This window comes from Bufo gargarizans, chromosome 9, assembly GCF_014858855.1.
Source record: "Bufo gargarizans isolate SCDJY-AF-19 chromosome 9, ASM1485885v1, whole genome shotgun sequence".
NCBI lineage: Eukaryota > Metazoa > Chordata > Amphibia > Anura > Bufonidae > Bufo > Bufo gargarizans.
Window position 1 is genome coordinate 41,998,491 of NC_058088.1, and position 16,389 is coordinate 42,014,879.

The 16,389-nt window shown below is 44.4% G+C and overlaps 1 long non-coding RNA gene across 1 annotated transcript in view; it reads left to right on the forward strand.

The window, feature by feature from the left end:
• Positions 1–3,906: 3,906 nt before the first annotated feature.
• Positions 3,907–16,389, forward strand: part of LOC122945942 — a 35,531-nt gene continuing 23,048 nt past the window's right edge. The window contains exon 1 of the long non-coding RNA XR_006391188.1: positions 3,907–4,085. This is a non-coding gene — a long non-coding RNA (uncharacterized LOC122945942). The remainder of the gene's footprint in view (positions 4,086–16,389) is intronic.

The window sequence follows — 16,389 nt, forward strand, 5'->3', positions numbered from 1 at the left end:
TCTCAAGTACATTTATCTTGGATAGCTCGCATTAATGTGGCTAAAATGTTATCCCTCCCTAAAATACTGTATTATTTTAGATGTCTTCCACTCCAGATATCTAAAGGATTGATTGCACGGCTTCAGTCTGATCTGTAAAGGTTTATATGGGGCAATAAATGCCCCAGAGTAGCAAAAACAGCTCTGCACCTCCCAATAAAATTCGGGGGACTGTGAGTTCCTAATATTTATAAATATTACTTAGCCAACCTAGCAGAACAGGCGCTAGAATGGTGGTCACCAGCTGCCCCAAAGAGATGGCTTCAAATTGAGGAGACATACGTCAGAGGCCAGTCTCTGGAGGCCGTTACTCACCATGCAGGCTACAATGTTTATTTGGGCTTATCTTATACTGGAACATTGCACTGGAATATCATATTCCTACTACGGTATATCTTTCGCAGCATGGGTAAGCCAAGGCATTCACTCCATCGGTTGCCTGTATGACAAATCTGTTCTGGTAAATTTTGAAATGTTACATACTAGATTCCTACTCTCAAATAGATTGTTCTATCAATTTCTCCAGATCCGACATCTATTGAATTCCCTGCCGCCATCGTCTTTATATTAGGAAACTGAACCTCTCAATGTCTTTCTTGTTGACAGTAAGGCCCCTCGCCCCAAGTTATCTGCCTTTTACTCTAACATCATTTTATCTGACATGAAGTGTAAGCAATCATTTATGCTGAAATGGGAACGGGAACTTGGGAAACCCTTCTCTATTTTGCAATGGCGGAAAGCCCTCTTTTGGTCCTTTAACTGCTCGAAATGTGTTAATCATATAGAGCAGGCAAAGAAGGTCCAGCTTTGTTGGTACCTGACCCCTAATAGATTGGCTCACTTAGTCCCCAACTACTGTGCTCCCCCTTATGTTGGAGGGGATGTGGTGATAGAGGTACCCCTCTTCATATGTGGTGGTCATGTTCTTTAGTCAGCAATTTTTGGTCTGAAATTACTGACCTTATCAAAGATGTCATTACAGACGCGCAGCTCGTAACATTATCGCTCGTCAGTGGAAGCTGGCACAAAGCCCTTCAGTTGCTGAAGTTGTGCAATCGGTCAACTAACTTACAGCCAGGTCCATAAATATTGGGACATCGATACAATTCTAAAATTTTTGGCTCTATACACCACCACAAACGAACAAGATGTGCTTTAACCGCAGACTGTCAGCTTTAATTTGAGGGTATTTACATCCAAATCAGGTGAACGGTGTAGGAATTACAACAGTTTGCATCTGTGCCTCCCACTTGTTAAGGGACCAAAAGTAATGGGACAGAATAATAATCTTAAATCTAACTTTCACTTTTTAATCAGGATATGTAGAGGTACGAGGCGGCACTGCCGATCCGTCCAGCGCTCTCAGAGACAGGGAACTGTGCGGCTTAGTTTATCGACATTTATTCAGTGGTGCTCAGCTATCGACAGAAGATCCACAATAATCATGCAGTAAGTAGAAGGAAAATGATAGCAGCACTCACCCAAATGTTGCAAGTTGTATCTTTATTGGTATGAAGTCGAATACAAAGTTTAGCAGGCTGGGGCGGACATGTGCGTGTATTTGCTGAGTGATCAGCTGGCTGACGGCTGTTTCGCGCACCTTGCGCTTCTTCTGGCCTCTGCCGCTTTCACTATTTAATACTTGGTTGCAAATCCTTTGCAGTCAATTACAGCCTGAAGTCTCGAACGCATAGACATCACCAGACGCTGGGTTTCATCCCTGGTGATGCTCTGCCAGGCCTCTACTGCAACTGTCTTTAGTTCCTGCTTGTTCTTGGGGCATTTTCTCTTTAGTTTTGTCTTCAGCAAGTGAAATGCATGCTCAATCGGATTCAGGTCAGGTGATTGACTTGGCCATTGCATAACATTCTACTTCTTTCCCTTAAAACAACTCTTTAGTTGCTTTTGCAGTATGCTTTGGGTCATTGTCCATCTGCACTGTGAAGCGGCGTCCAATGAGTTCTGAAGCATTTGGCTGAATATGAGCAGATAATATTGCCCGAAACACTTCAGAATTTATCCTGCTGCTTTTGTCAGCAGTCACATCATCAATAAATACAAGAGAACCAGTTCCATTGGCAGCCATACATGCCCACACCATGACACTACCACCACCATGCTTCACTGATGAGGTGGTATGCTTAGGATCATGAGCAGTTCCTTTCCTTCTCCATACTCTTCTCTTCCCATCACTCTGGTACAAGTTGATCTTGGTCTCATCTGTCCATAGGATGTTGTTCCAGAACTGTGAAGGCTTTTTTAGATGTCGTTTGGCAAACTCCAATCTGACCTTCCTGTTTTTGAGGCTCACCAACGGTTTACATCTTGTGGTGAACCCTCTGAATTCACTCTGGTGAAGTCTTCTCTTGATTGTTGATTTTGACACACATACACCTACCTCCTGGAGAGTGTTCTTGATCTGGCCAACTGTTGTGAAGGGTGTTTTCTTCACCAGGGAAAGAATTCTTCGGTCATCCACCACAGTTGTTTTCCGTGGTCTTCCGGGTCTTTTGGTGTTGCTGAGCTCACCGGTGCATTCCTTCTTTTTAAAAATGTTTCAAACAGTTGTTTTGACCACGTCTAATGTTTTTTCTATCTCTCTGATGGGTTTGTTGTGTTTTTTCAGCCTCATGATGGCTTGCTTCACTGATAGTGACAGCTCTTTGGATCTCATCTTGACAGTTGACAGCAACAGATTCCAAATGCAAATAGCAGACTGGAAATGAACTCTGGACCTTTTTATCTGCTCATTGTAATTGGGATAATGAGGGAATAACACACACCTGGCCATGGAACAACTGAGAAACCAATTGTCCCATTACTTTTGGTTCCTTAACAAGTAAGAGGCACATATGCAATCTGTTGTAATTCCTACACCGTTCACCTGATTTGGATGTAAATATTCTCAAATTAAAGCTGACAGTCTGCAGTTAAAGCACATCTTGTTCGTTTCATTTCAAATCCATTGTGGTGGTGTAGAGAGACAAAAATGTTACAATTGTGTCAATGTCCCAATATTTATGGACCTGACTGTATGCACTGTGAGATGTTTTTTTTCTCCCACTCTGTCCACCAGGGTTAAGGTTCACAATCAATGGATTCCTTGGCTTTCCAGCCATTACGCCACTGCTCTACCTCACTATATCCTGTAACTGCTCCTTGTATATTTATGTGCATAAGTGTATGTCCTTACAACCGTGATATATTTACGCATCTTTGCATACCCATGTATTTTATGGCACAACCATCTTGCTGTAGTTATATTATACTGTTGTAGTTATATTATACTGTATGTAAGCATTTATCTCTGATCAAGGTCTTAGCACGCCTGCTTTACTTGTTTGTACTGTTGCTGTTTCTCTTATTGCAAAAGAACTCAATAAAAATCTATTTAATACCCCAAAATGAAAGTGTATTAAGACTTTCAAAAGACATTGTTCATGTCTGAAGGGTAATTAATAGGAATAGCTGTTGGTCGAACCAGCTATCTAAGGTGTATGAGGACTTTAACCTCACCAACACAACCCGTTCTTCAGCTGAAACCACAATTGGAAGCATTTTCTGACAATTTAATTTCCCTGCTGATTCCCTCAGAGCTTTTCTTACTTTGGGGCTCTCAATTCCAGCTAACAGAGATTGGGTGGACCCAAGTGAACAACCCTTCCCTCGTGTTCCAATGTCTTTATGCCCAGACAATAAATATAGTGTAGTACTGTATCATTCCTTATAACTTTGTCTCTTCTGCACTACAAAAACATATTTTAGGAAAAGGAACTCCTTTTTTTTGTAGATCCATAGTTGCGATATGATGATAGCACACAGCTTAAGAGACAATATCTTGCTCCAGTTGTGTTGCAATCTCTTGAGAGCAGAAGTTTGGAATCATCTGTCAAGCTCCCAGATATGTTAATCCCGTCTGTCCTTTCCAAACAGTTCACAAGGTCTTCCTTCCACAAGTGTTTGGAGAATCTGACCACATGGATTTAAGCTTTCATTCCACTGGATCCTCCCTGGGTTCAGCATATTTCGCACTAAAGCCGATTCTTGTAAGTAAAATGTTCCTTTCGGGAGACACCTCTGTAAGCAGTTTATATGAGTGTTGCCAGATAAAGTCTATGTAGGGTCATACCATTGCCTGATGAGCTGGTGAATCATCTTTGCAGGCTCGGTATAGCTCGCCTTTCTTTATTACTGTATTTCTCAAATTTCACAAGGTTTGCCAGAAAAACAATAAAATTTATAAATAATTACCATGTTAGAAGGCCAGCAGCATCTTGATTCCAAGCCATGGCAGCTCTTATATCTATGCCCTGGTTTGTAGTCCGAAAGTTTCTAAAGGCTACATCTAAGAAGATGACTTTACTGCTGGACTGTATGTGGACTGAGGGCATGTTTAGAAATCTCAAACTTCCTCTACGCAGTGAAATGATGGGCACATCAAAAGACTAACTACACTTATCAGGTGTGGGGCTTGCTAGCTATGGTTAGGATGAAGGCCAACGATATTAGGAGAAATTGACTGCCCTAAAGTGCTAGAATTATGGCTTTATTTGTTTCCAAAAACTGGTGTACATGCACAAAAATTCTGGTGGAGGCCGTGCAATGTCCGCCTCCCACTGTCTTCACACCAAGACATGTCCATTTTTGGTGCAGTCTCTGGACGAATGCACCCCAGAAACCGCAAAATGTGTCTATTTCCATTCAGTAGGGCTAAACCGTGAGCTGGTTTGCAAAATTCAAAGTGAAAAACTGCTGCAGAAACCATGGTAGTTTGTGATGTGGAATATGCTGCATGTCTTGCCTGTGCATAATCCTCTGTGGGAACCTACCTTTTTCACCACATTTTTAGGTGGCATGATGAAGGTCCCTAAAGATGCACCAAGTGTATATCCAGCAGGAGCCAATTTGATAAATTTGGCTCATCTGTAGACTGTTTAATCTGCACAGATCTCGCACAGATTTTTGCCTCACAGTAGTGCTATAATCTGCTCCTGTAATGACCCAGAGTGCCATTACCACTCCACACCCCGCTACTGTCTCCTATGGGCTAACACAGTGTCATCTTATGCATTTATTGCAGGTCCTATACAATGTGCATTGCTATTTCTATGCAACTGTTATTGTTCATGTAATGTACCTGGTTCACCAGAAGGTGGTAGCAAGCATGGCAGAGCTACATTTGAAGAGGATGGAACCTTCTTTCCGTTCTCTTCTCTCCTTCTAAGGAGGAGTTTAGTTAGTTAGAGGTCAGTGGAGAGTACCCCTGGCTTGGGGAAGGAAGCAGGTCTACGTCCCTGCTGGACACGTCCTGCCTAAGCCAGCTAGAGCACCTTCAGCTCTGCTGGACACAGAGGCCAATGCCCGAAGCCTCTGTCGCAGGGAGGTATAGATTCCATGGTATTAATCTAGAGTCAGACTACAGAGAGAAGTTGCAGCATAAAGAAAGAAGCAAAGTTATACAGTAAGCTTGTCAGAACAGCAGAGCCAGAGAGCAACAGATGTAGCAGTGTTGAGTTTGTTTGCCTGAGTTAATGCTAACACCTGCTGGGAAACTGTTGGAGAAACGTTTATGCAAAGTAAAGCTGTTATTAAAATTCATCACAAGGTCTGGACTCAATTTATTTCTTCAAATCCCTCGATTATTCCCCCTATTTGCTAACAGGTCATCAGTGTGTGATCAGTGGGGGTCAACACCCAGTTCCAACTGTATGCAATGCAATTCTCTTCCAGATAGTGATGTATTGATTTAGGCAAGGATGGGAGCTATGGCCCTCTTACCTCTCTATCTTGCTAGTCTCTCTCAATAGAATGTATGGCTGGCAACAATACTCTTGCAAAAATGGCTGTAGTGTCCACTGTTTAGAAGACACTTCAGGCCAGGATGTGGCCAAGTGTGAAGGGTATCCTAATAGTGTGTCTCACAGCAGTACGGTCTGAATGGCTGTAGTTGCAGGTTACCTTACTGCCTCCTTATGCTTAGCCATGCAGATTCTAATTCTAAGGGTCTACATTAGTTGTTTGCAACCTAAAGTTTTCCAGTTGTGGGGGTGGTAGTGTATTTTTTGATCTTTGTGCTTTTAGTGTGTGTGGGATGGGGGGGGGGGGGGGGGGGATTTGTCACCTGTTTTTTTTTGCGCTTGATGTTAACTGAAGGTCTATGGGATGTGAGAAATGCAGTACACCCAGGTGTGTGTTTTTGTTTTTTGTTGCTACTACAATTTAATTATTTTTTTGCATTATGTGGCGTTTTTTGTCTTTCTGCAAAAAAAAAAAACTAAAAAACCTCAGCATGCTGGAGCTCTGGGTGTTTTTTTTAGGCATTTTGTCCACATCTTCTCTATAGGGGAAAAACATAATGAAGGAAACACGAGTGGTAGAACAATATGAGGGAGATTTATCAAAACTACTGCTAAGGAAAGTGAATCAGTTGCTGACAGCAGCAAATCAAATTCCATCTTTGATTTTTCAGAGCTCCTTTGCAGAATGAAAGGATCAAGCTTATTGGTTGCTATTGGCAACAGAGTCACTTTCCTTAGCAGCAGTTTTGATAACTCTGACCCATTATGTGCAAAAAAAACTATGGCGCAAGGATCTACTATCAATATCAGATAGGTGGCCCCGTTCCTTTCTCCGGAATGGGGCTCATGAAGTAAACAGACAGCGGACACTGTCAATAGCTAGCTCGGCTACTTCTGTCAGTCTCATGATATTGAATGGAGCGGTGGCCACACCTGCGCGGTGCATTCTCCATTCACCGCTATGGCACTTCCAAAAACAGCTGAGCGCATTCGCTTGGATATGACAATGTGCTTTCCTTCACTTTGGAAGCCCAGTGCTGGAGATAGGTGCAGGCCTCACCTCTGAGACCAACCACTATCTGACAATGATGGCATATCCTAGCGATATGCCCTGGATGTCTGGATTGGTCAGCCCCTTCAAAATCAAGACATTTTTTTGTTGCTGATTTGTTCCATGCCGCAGAGTGACGCTGAATATAAAATGCAGAAATCCTGGCTAAAATAACTCCTAAACATCTCTGTGTCTTCAGGTGCACATCTGGTTTGTGTTTGCTGCAGTCATTCTACAATGTGGATTCTCCACTGATATCTGCAGTACAGAGCAGGCATCTCCTGAATGTATGGCAGTATATTATCTCATTGGCCCTACAGGGGATTCCTATGGCTGCCATTTATCTAGTTGTAGGTTCCTCATCCTCCATTTCTCTGCTTGTTTATGTTCCTCATAAAATCACAAGAATTGTCTAGACCAGGAATGCCCAAGCTGTCATTTCCTCTGGTCGGCTCAAGGAACTCCAGTCCAACGCTGTACTAACAATGTTGTGAGTACAGTACAGTAGACCCTCAGTCCGGCAGGAACTCACAGCATCATAAGTTATGATGACAGATGCTGTACGTTCGGGACAGAGGAGCAGTGTTCAGTCCGGTAAATGAGGCCATCATACAAAAGACAGTTTTCCGTACCCAATGCGCCCATGTGAAGCTGGCCTAAACCTACAGCTAATAGGGCATGCTGGGAGTTGTAGTTTTGCAACAGCTGGAGGGCCGCAGGTTGAGCAGCCCTGGTTTAGATGGACCTGGAAGGAGACAAATTACACTGACAGCTGCTTGGAACTTTGTGGTTCAGTACTCCATAAGACTTTCTTACAGATCCACACTTCTTCACGGGGTCTAGATGAGGACTGGGACCACAATCGGCCCCCCTCCCTAAGCTGAGACTAATGATACCATGCTGCCCAGTGAGGTGAGTATAAGGGGATCAGATGATGACTAAAGCCTCATTCACACATCAGTGTTTGGTCAGTGATTTCCATCAGTGATTGTGAGCCAAAACCAGGACTGGAGCCTCCACAGACATATGGTATAAGGGAAAGATCTGCACCTGTTCTGTGTTTAGAGCAACACCTGATTTTTGCTCTAAATTACTGATGGAAATCACTGACCAAACACTGACATGTGAATGAGGCATAAAGCTTTCAGTGGAGCAGAAAGCAACCACTGACGTTCAAAGCTTCTTACAAAGAAACCTATCCTTTAGGCCAGCTTCACATGAGCGCTTTGGGTCCGGAAAACTGTCTTTTGTATTATTTACCGGACTGAATACGGCTCCTCTGTCCCGAACTCACAGCATCATGATAACTTATGATACTGTGAGTTAGGGCTGCAACCATTACTTGATGTAATGAAGTTAAAAGAATCCTCAGTGCAATTTCCCTGCATCGAGGATTCGTGTGAATCACGTGACCATGGAGCGTGACTGAAGTGAAGCCTCTCACTCACCGCTCCTTGGCCTCTGCTGGAGTGTCTGTTGCGGCAGTATCGGGGCTCGGTTGTGGTGCGGGAGGAAGCTGCAGGTGTGCTGCAGTGCCCGGGCTATGGCGGCTTCCTGCCGGACATGTTCACTGTGCTGTGCGGGCACACAAACTGTTTGAGGGGAGAGCCCAGGAAGCACTGCCGGCTGTGCCAGGGGGACATGGGGCACCTGCCCCGCCGGACCTGTGTGCAGCTCAGGCAGCTGGCCGACAAGTGTGTGCTTGGGAAGAGCTGGCAGCATCGGGATATCGCCAAGCTGCTGGAGGCTGAGGCGCACCAGGAGGCAATGGCCAGGATCTGCTCCGCCATAGACACCGGTAGGAAGCCTGCTGCCCATAGAGATCTGTGCCTGGGAAAGCTGGGTGGCAGCAGCACTAGGCTCTCCAAGGCTCCTGAATGCCAACACTGTGATACTACTACTGTGACTGCAGGGAAGCAGTGGAGTGACCCCTGTGCAGTGACTACTGGGGAGCGGTGGGGTGACCCCTGTGCAGTGACTACTGGGGAGCGGTGGGGTGACCCCTGTCGGTGACTACAGGGGGGGACATGGCAATGGATGGCATGGAGGCACTGGGGGAGGGGGACATGGCAATGGATGGTATGGAGTAGCAGATGGCACTGGAGGAGTGGCGGACATGGCATCTGATGGCACTGGGGGAGTGTAGCTGATGGCACTGGGGTGGGCGAGAGCTGATGGCACTGGGGTGGGGGAGAGCTGATGGCACTGGGGGAGTGGAGCTGATGGCACTGGGGGGAACGAAGGGTGTTGAAGACTGATGGCAGGGGGGTTTGATGAGTTTTTTTATAAAGGAAAACAGTCTATTAATTATTTTTTTCTTATTAGAGTACTCGATTAATCGTAAAAATAATCGGTAGAATACTCTATTACTAAAATAAGCCCTACTGTGAGTTTCTGCTAGACTGTGGGTCTACTATACTGTACTCACAACATTGTTAGCACAGCGTTGGACTGGGGTTCTTTCAGCCGACCAGAGGAAATTACACCCGGGCCCAACATGGCCTTATATCATTGATAAAGTCTAATTGATTCCAAACCTGAGACATAGACTCAAGTAGATAGTTCAAAAGGCAGCACCAATTTTCCTCTCTGACTTTTAGGGCCAATTATGGCTTCATAGACTGGGCTCACCGGGGATCCTCTGGTACTCAGGTGGGTCAGTCAGACCATGTGTGAGTACAGTACACCCATGGTCAGGCAGGAATTCACAGTCATAAATCATGTTGATGCTGTGAGTTCGATCAGAAGAGCAGTGTTCAGTCCGTGAAATGCAGCAGTCACGAGGAGCATGTTTCCCAGACTGGACATGCTCATGTGAAACTGGCCTTAGAGTTAAACCTGTTGCTATTCTCTACCATTGGCCCGTTGCAGTTATGTTCATTGCATGCTATTATGTCTCCCCAGATTTGAGTGTGCCATGTAACTTCCATGCGTATTTTCTACACCATATTGTGATGCTGTGTAATTTTTGCCATATTGTGTGCAATACGGTGGGTGAAGCTCCCTGTATGTGTTGAGACCATGACGGACATGAGTATTGATGACCTCACAGGCAGCCATGGAAGAAAAATAGATGGAGACAACACGTCCTCAAGTGAAGCTTTATTCCAGATGCCATGTTTCGGCTTAGAGCCTTTTTCAAGCATTTCTTGGCCACCCTAGTTCTAGAGCTGGGATCAGCAACCTCCGGGACTCCAGCTGTTCTGGGATTACAACTCCAAGAATCCTTCTTTCACTTCTATGGCAGTTACAAAAATAGCCACATAAGTATGTATGCAGGGAGTTGTAGTTTCACAACAGCTCTGGAGTTCTGATCCCTGCTCTAGAGAGTTTGAGGGAGAGCTTAAAGAAGGAGGAAGCAGGGACTATGTGCTCCTCTCCCCAGGTCAAAAACCTCTAGTTTCAGAGACTCACAGTTCTCTGCATGTTCTTGGAGAAAAAATAAAAAAATAAAAATTAAGACAGAGAATCTGCATGGCCAAATGAGTGAATCAGTATGGTAACCTGATTTTACAGCTATTTAGACTGTTGCCATGTAGGGATAACAAGTTAAGACACCCTGTACACTTGGACACGATTTGATCAATTGTAGTCAATTGGACCTGCACTCCACTGTGCAAATTGCAGACATTGCTGAAAGAATGCAGTCACCAGTCATAGATTCTCCTGAAAGAGACTTTAGCAAGTGCATAAAGAGGGCCATAACTTCCAGCGTTGCCAAAAGTCATATATTACTATCTGGGAAAGGAGCTGCACTGTGTGTACAGATGATACTGTGTTTTGTTTTTGTTGGATGTACTACAACTCCCATTTTGCACTACATTTGATTTTGCACGAAAACACCTCCTGCTAGACACCCTTATAACTTAACATCAGTACCACCCCAAACTACCATTAGGCAGGAGCCCAAACTACAGAGTGTACCTCTAGGGAAGAAAAGGTGCCCCCTCCTCTCACTGCATCAGACCTAGGGGGCAATGCAATGGAGGGAAACCACGGTGACTCATCCTATGGTTAGAGCCACTACCACTCCCATCCTCTGCTCCGGCTCTTGCTGCACAGTAAGTTCCTTTCTGACTGTGGCTCTATTGTACTGTACTCAGATGATGATGATGTGACCACAGTGCAATAGACCTGTGGTCAGATGGAAAGTAACTGAATCATACAAGACTATGATGCAGTGAGTTTGTATCAAAGGAGCTGCCATCGGTCCAGGAGATGCATCCAACACATGGGCCATGCTTCCTAGACTGCAAACAGTTGTGGCCTAAGTCTGTGCCTTGAATGAAGGACTGTAACCATGTTCTAGTTGCTTCATTTGAGATCCCTGTTGTCCCTTGCTGTAACCACCAAGTCACGTGAGACCAATAAACAGCTTTGTTCACATCACACCTTTATCCAACTGCTTTTCTTCCACCCGAGTGGGGAGCCATACTTGCTACTCAGTGGTGTCCCCCTTAGGGTGGTGTCACACACAGCTTTTTTGGGGCAGTTTTTGATGCAGTTTTTTGAGCCAAAGCCAAAAGTGGTCCAGCAGGAAGTAGCGATATACTGTATTTCTAATTCCCATGCAACCCACATCTGGCTTTGGCCGTGTGTGACACCACCCTTACATTGTCCATTGCACTGCTTGGCCTGATGTGTATGGGCCAGGCTTGCCATCAGAAATTTAGGACTGAACATATAGCTTTATGAATGCCTATATCTTGCTGCTGTCAGTGTATGAGAATCACTTAAAGGAACTCTGTGATCCTTTTGCTTTCCTTATAATCTCGAACCAAATGAGCCGATCATGAAGGGCAGGAGCGGTCTGGGAATTAAAAGAGGCCCTGGGAAAAATACAAAAAATGGCCCCGTTTTGTAGTTGGGTCCAAATTGATGGAAGGCAGGCCAACAATACCATATTGTGGTCATTATACCACCCGAACAGAGCTAAATACCACATTCCATCACAAAAAACTGCCAGAATAAAAAAAAAAACATCCAGTGGCCGGCCGTAAGGAGGGCCCAGGTGGCCCCCCTGGGCACTGGCCCACCATTAAATTTCCCTGTAAGGTCTATGGCCAATCTACCCCGATGAAGATAATTTCTGGAAGTTTCAGCTAAAGTTGCTGCAGGTCATCAGTTAGGCCTCTTTCACACAGGCGTCCCTGATTTGCTCCGGATGCGTTGCGTGTGCATTGCGAGAAAAAACACGCGAGTAGGCACGCAATTGCAGTCAGTTTTGAGTGCAATGTGTTTTGCACCCGCGTGATAAAAAACTGAATGTGGTACCCAGACCCGAACCCGGACTTCTTCACTGATATTCGGGTTTGGGTTAGGTGTTCTATTCATTTTATTATTTATTTATTAAGGATCTTCTATCTTCATTCAGCAGCACCTGCGCTGACGTCGCCGCGCTCACTATGTGGTGAGCGCGATTACGTCATCAAAGGTCCTTTAGCAGGTCCTGAAATATGAAGAAATAAGACGATGCCGGCTGCGTGAACAAATGGATGAGGTGAGTTAATTTTTTAAGTTATTTTTTTAACCCCTTAAAGTACATTTTAGTAAGTATTCTGTAATAAGAATGCTATTATTTTCCTTTATGACCATGTTATAAGGGAAAATAATACAGCGATTAGACTTTAATGGGATTGCTCATCCCCATCATCTCCTAGCAACCATGCGTGAAAATCGCACTGCATCCGCACTTCCTTGCGGATACTTGCGATTTTCATGCAGACCCATTCATTTCTATGGAGCCTGCGTTGCGTAAAAAAATGCTGAATATAGAACATGCTGCGATTTTCACGCAACGCACAAGTGATGCGTGAAAATCACTGCTCATCTGCACAGCCCCATTGAAGTGAATGGGTCCGGATTTAGTGCGGGTGCCATGCTTTCATCTCACGCATTGCACCCGCGCAGAGTTCTCGCCAGCGTGAAAGGGGTCTTAGGCTTCATGCACACAGCCATGTCCGTATTTCAGTCCACAAACAACAGCTCCTCATTTTTTTCACTGTCATCGATAGAAAGGACAATTCTTATCCACAATATGGACAAGAATAGGACATGTTCTAGAATTTGTGGAACGGTCGCATGGATCCACAAAAAGCATGGATGTGTGCATTGCCCCATAGAAATGAATGGGTCAGTGAAAATGAAGGTCATGTGCATGAGGCCTTAGAGTAGAGCAATATCCAGATGGGACCAGCTGAGAGGGAGCACATTTTATATGGACCCTTCCTCTGTAGATAATGTATCTGCAGCTGCTTCTCCAGTGAATGGAAGTCTTCTCTATACCCACGCCATGGTTATTCATATAACAGGCCTCCACATTAGACTATAGCAACGCTCTCCTGAGTTTGGCAAATCTTCTGTGTTAAATATCCTAATCATGCTTGCTTTGTGATGAGCGGCAGCTACAGCACAGTGAAACCTTTGATCACATCTCCACTGCCGCATTGCTTGCTCCTGCTTGGGCATCGGCCAAACGTCTCATTCCGTCTCTTTAACAGTTCCAAATTTTGTTATAACACAAAGTAAATTCTGATGAAATCTTGGGAGGGATTTATGAAGAGACATGTTCTTATTTGGAGAAATATTTTCTCGATACTTTTAGACTGATGTAATGTGAAATGCAGGATGCTAATTACGGAAGTGCTTAGTATGTGTGAATAATTAACCATTATATGGAGCGGGAGCTTCCAAAATCTACCCATTGTTGCCCATAGTAACCAATAAACTTTCGGACATCATTTCCTTTGCATGTTAATTTAACCATTTTGAAGGCTAGTCTTTGTGTGGCCAATGGAGGAACTGTAAAATGCAGGTGTGCGGTGTAGCAGAGCTATGGAAAGACTGGAGTGATGCAGGTTAGGGATGAGCGAATCGATTTGTATGATTCAATTTGTTCAATTGAACGAATCTTACACTTTGTTAGGGAGCGTTCCCACATCTCATGGTCTCTAACAATCTTGTGTATGCGCCGTTACTGCAAGTAGCAGCGCATGAGCAGTCTATCAACGAATTTGTGTGGTCTTGTAAATCTATCGGCTGGGTGGGGAATCAACTGTAGAGAAACAGTCCCTCACAGATGCAGAATTGATTCGCTCCCCCCAGGGGTGCACCCCCAATGAGGCCAGGTGAGGCAATCGCCTAAGGCAGCACCGGGTAGGGGCAAGAGAGGGGAAGGTGGGGCACCATTTCGGTCTTCGCCTTAGGCAGCAGAAAAGCTAGGTGCACCCCTGGCTCCTCCATAGTACAGTTTGGTAGGCTGCAGAAAAGGGTGCTGCAAGCCAGGGTATAATGAGTCCATGCACAAGCATTTTTGTGATGAGTGGCAAAGAAGATATGGAAAATAATTTTACAGGGCACCAGGAACAGTTTAAAATCGAAAGAGGTGGTGACAGACTCCTTTTAAAGGTGTTTTCCCACGAAAAATATTTTGCAGTTTTCAAACCAGCACCTGGATCTGAATACTTTTGTAGTTGCATGTAATTAAAATTTTTGCATAGCTGCTGAGTTATTCGAAAAACTGTATCTGTATAGCGCCACCTGCTGTTTATTTTTCTTCTTATTTCTTTGACCTGCTCACTTAGATGGTCGCTCATGCTCAGTTTCATCCTTCAACTGCCTCCTGAATTGTGAAAGGGAGAGCTGCAGCAGAAAAGACACTCCCCCTGAGCTGTGATAGGAAGAGCATGGACACGCCTCCTGAGCTGCATCAGATAGCACACTCCCCTTAAGCTGCCAGCTTGATATAAATCTAGCAGAGCAATGATCGGGGAGATCTCTGGATCCCTGTGAGGTACAGGGCTGGTTCTAGCTTTATTAGAAAGAGATTGTCATGTACTATATGTTGTCTGATTTAAATTTTTCACAACAGTCATGAGATAACCCTTTAAGACGAATGTGTAAAAATGTAAGTATTTTGCAAATGAATGTGTGAGGTTTCAAAGACAAGGCTTGGGTGCTATTAGCTGGGATAAGCGGTGACATTGAGGCGGCGGAATGGAATTCAGGTTTATCCATTTTGAAAAATGTAGAGGTTGCGAAAGATGTAAGACAATCAGAAATTCAGGACAATGAGCAATAATATGAAGAGTATCAAGATGTACAGGATGATCCCATGAATTGCAAATTTCGCCTACACTAGGCAGTATAAATGGCTGTCCCTCCCACTCTATAAAAGAGATATCAAGCAGAGCTCACCCAGCGCAGTGCTGTCTTTTCTCTGTACAGCGTTGGTCCACTGCAGTAATAAATTCCTAATATCCTGTGTTGCAGCATCTTATTATATTGACTCCTACTGATTGGAATAGGGGGACTGTCACAATAATAGAACGGTAATACTGTAATGCCCCATGTAATACTGTTGTATGCTTCTCAAGTGACCATATAAAAAAATTCTACATGTACGGTGGAATTCCATTCTTTAAAAATTGCAAAGCGCATCGGGTGCCATAGCCACTGGGTTTCTGCTGTTTCAAACATCAGATACCCAGGGCTAATGTCTGTGATCGGCGATAATGCCAATCACAGATATTTAACCCCTCAGATGCTGTGCTCAATTGTGTGTGCAGTGATTGGGGGAGCCATTTGTTCATTGTGGTCCCTCTGAAGGATCCAAGGCTACCACAGCAATAGTTCCTATGGAGCCCTGCTTGTGGCAGCGCTCCAAAGGAACGTATTAAAGGTACCATTGGCTGCAATGGTAATTAATTCTAATGATCACATGTCATGCATGAGTAAGGGGGCATGACCCCGGAAATTTTGCGCAGTATGGGGTAGAAATCAGCTCAGCGTTCTCAAGAAAAAAGAGGCATGAAAGCCAAGAAATATAAAAAGAAATAAAGAGATTGAAAGTGCAACCAGCACTTCTAATGAGTGGGTATCATTTATTTCTCACTAGAGATTACTAAACAAAGGACACGGCGAAGAATATCTTGGTGCAAAAAACAAATCCTTTGTTTATTTATTTTTAAAGGGGTTATCCAGGAAAAGATACTTATGACCTATCCCGAGGATAAGTCATAAATATCAGATATGCAGGGTTCTGACACCCGGGACCCCCCGCCGATCACTAGAAGAGGCCTTCAGCGCCTCAGCCTCTTCCTAGGCCAGTGACATTACTGTACATCGGTCACACGGCTTATTTGCAGCTCAGCCCTATTCAAGTCAATAAGGCTGAGCTGCAATACCCAGCACTGCCACTGTATGGCGCTGTGTTTGGAAAGCTGCAAGGAGCCCACATCGCTCGCCAGAGCTTCGGTGTGCGCAGTGACTCCCTGAAACAGCTGAACGGCGGGGATGCCTGGACTCGGACCCCTGTTGATGTGAAAATGATGACCTGTCCTGAGGATAACTCATCATTATCTTTTCCAGGATAACTCCTTTAAGTATTAGGAAAAAAAAAAAAATATATATATATATAAATGTGGTATCGCTGTGAACATACTGACAAAGTAGAATGAGGCTAACAGGTGAGTTTGACTACATAGATGTCTGCACCCTGGC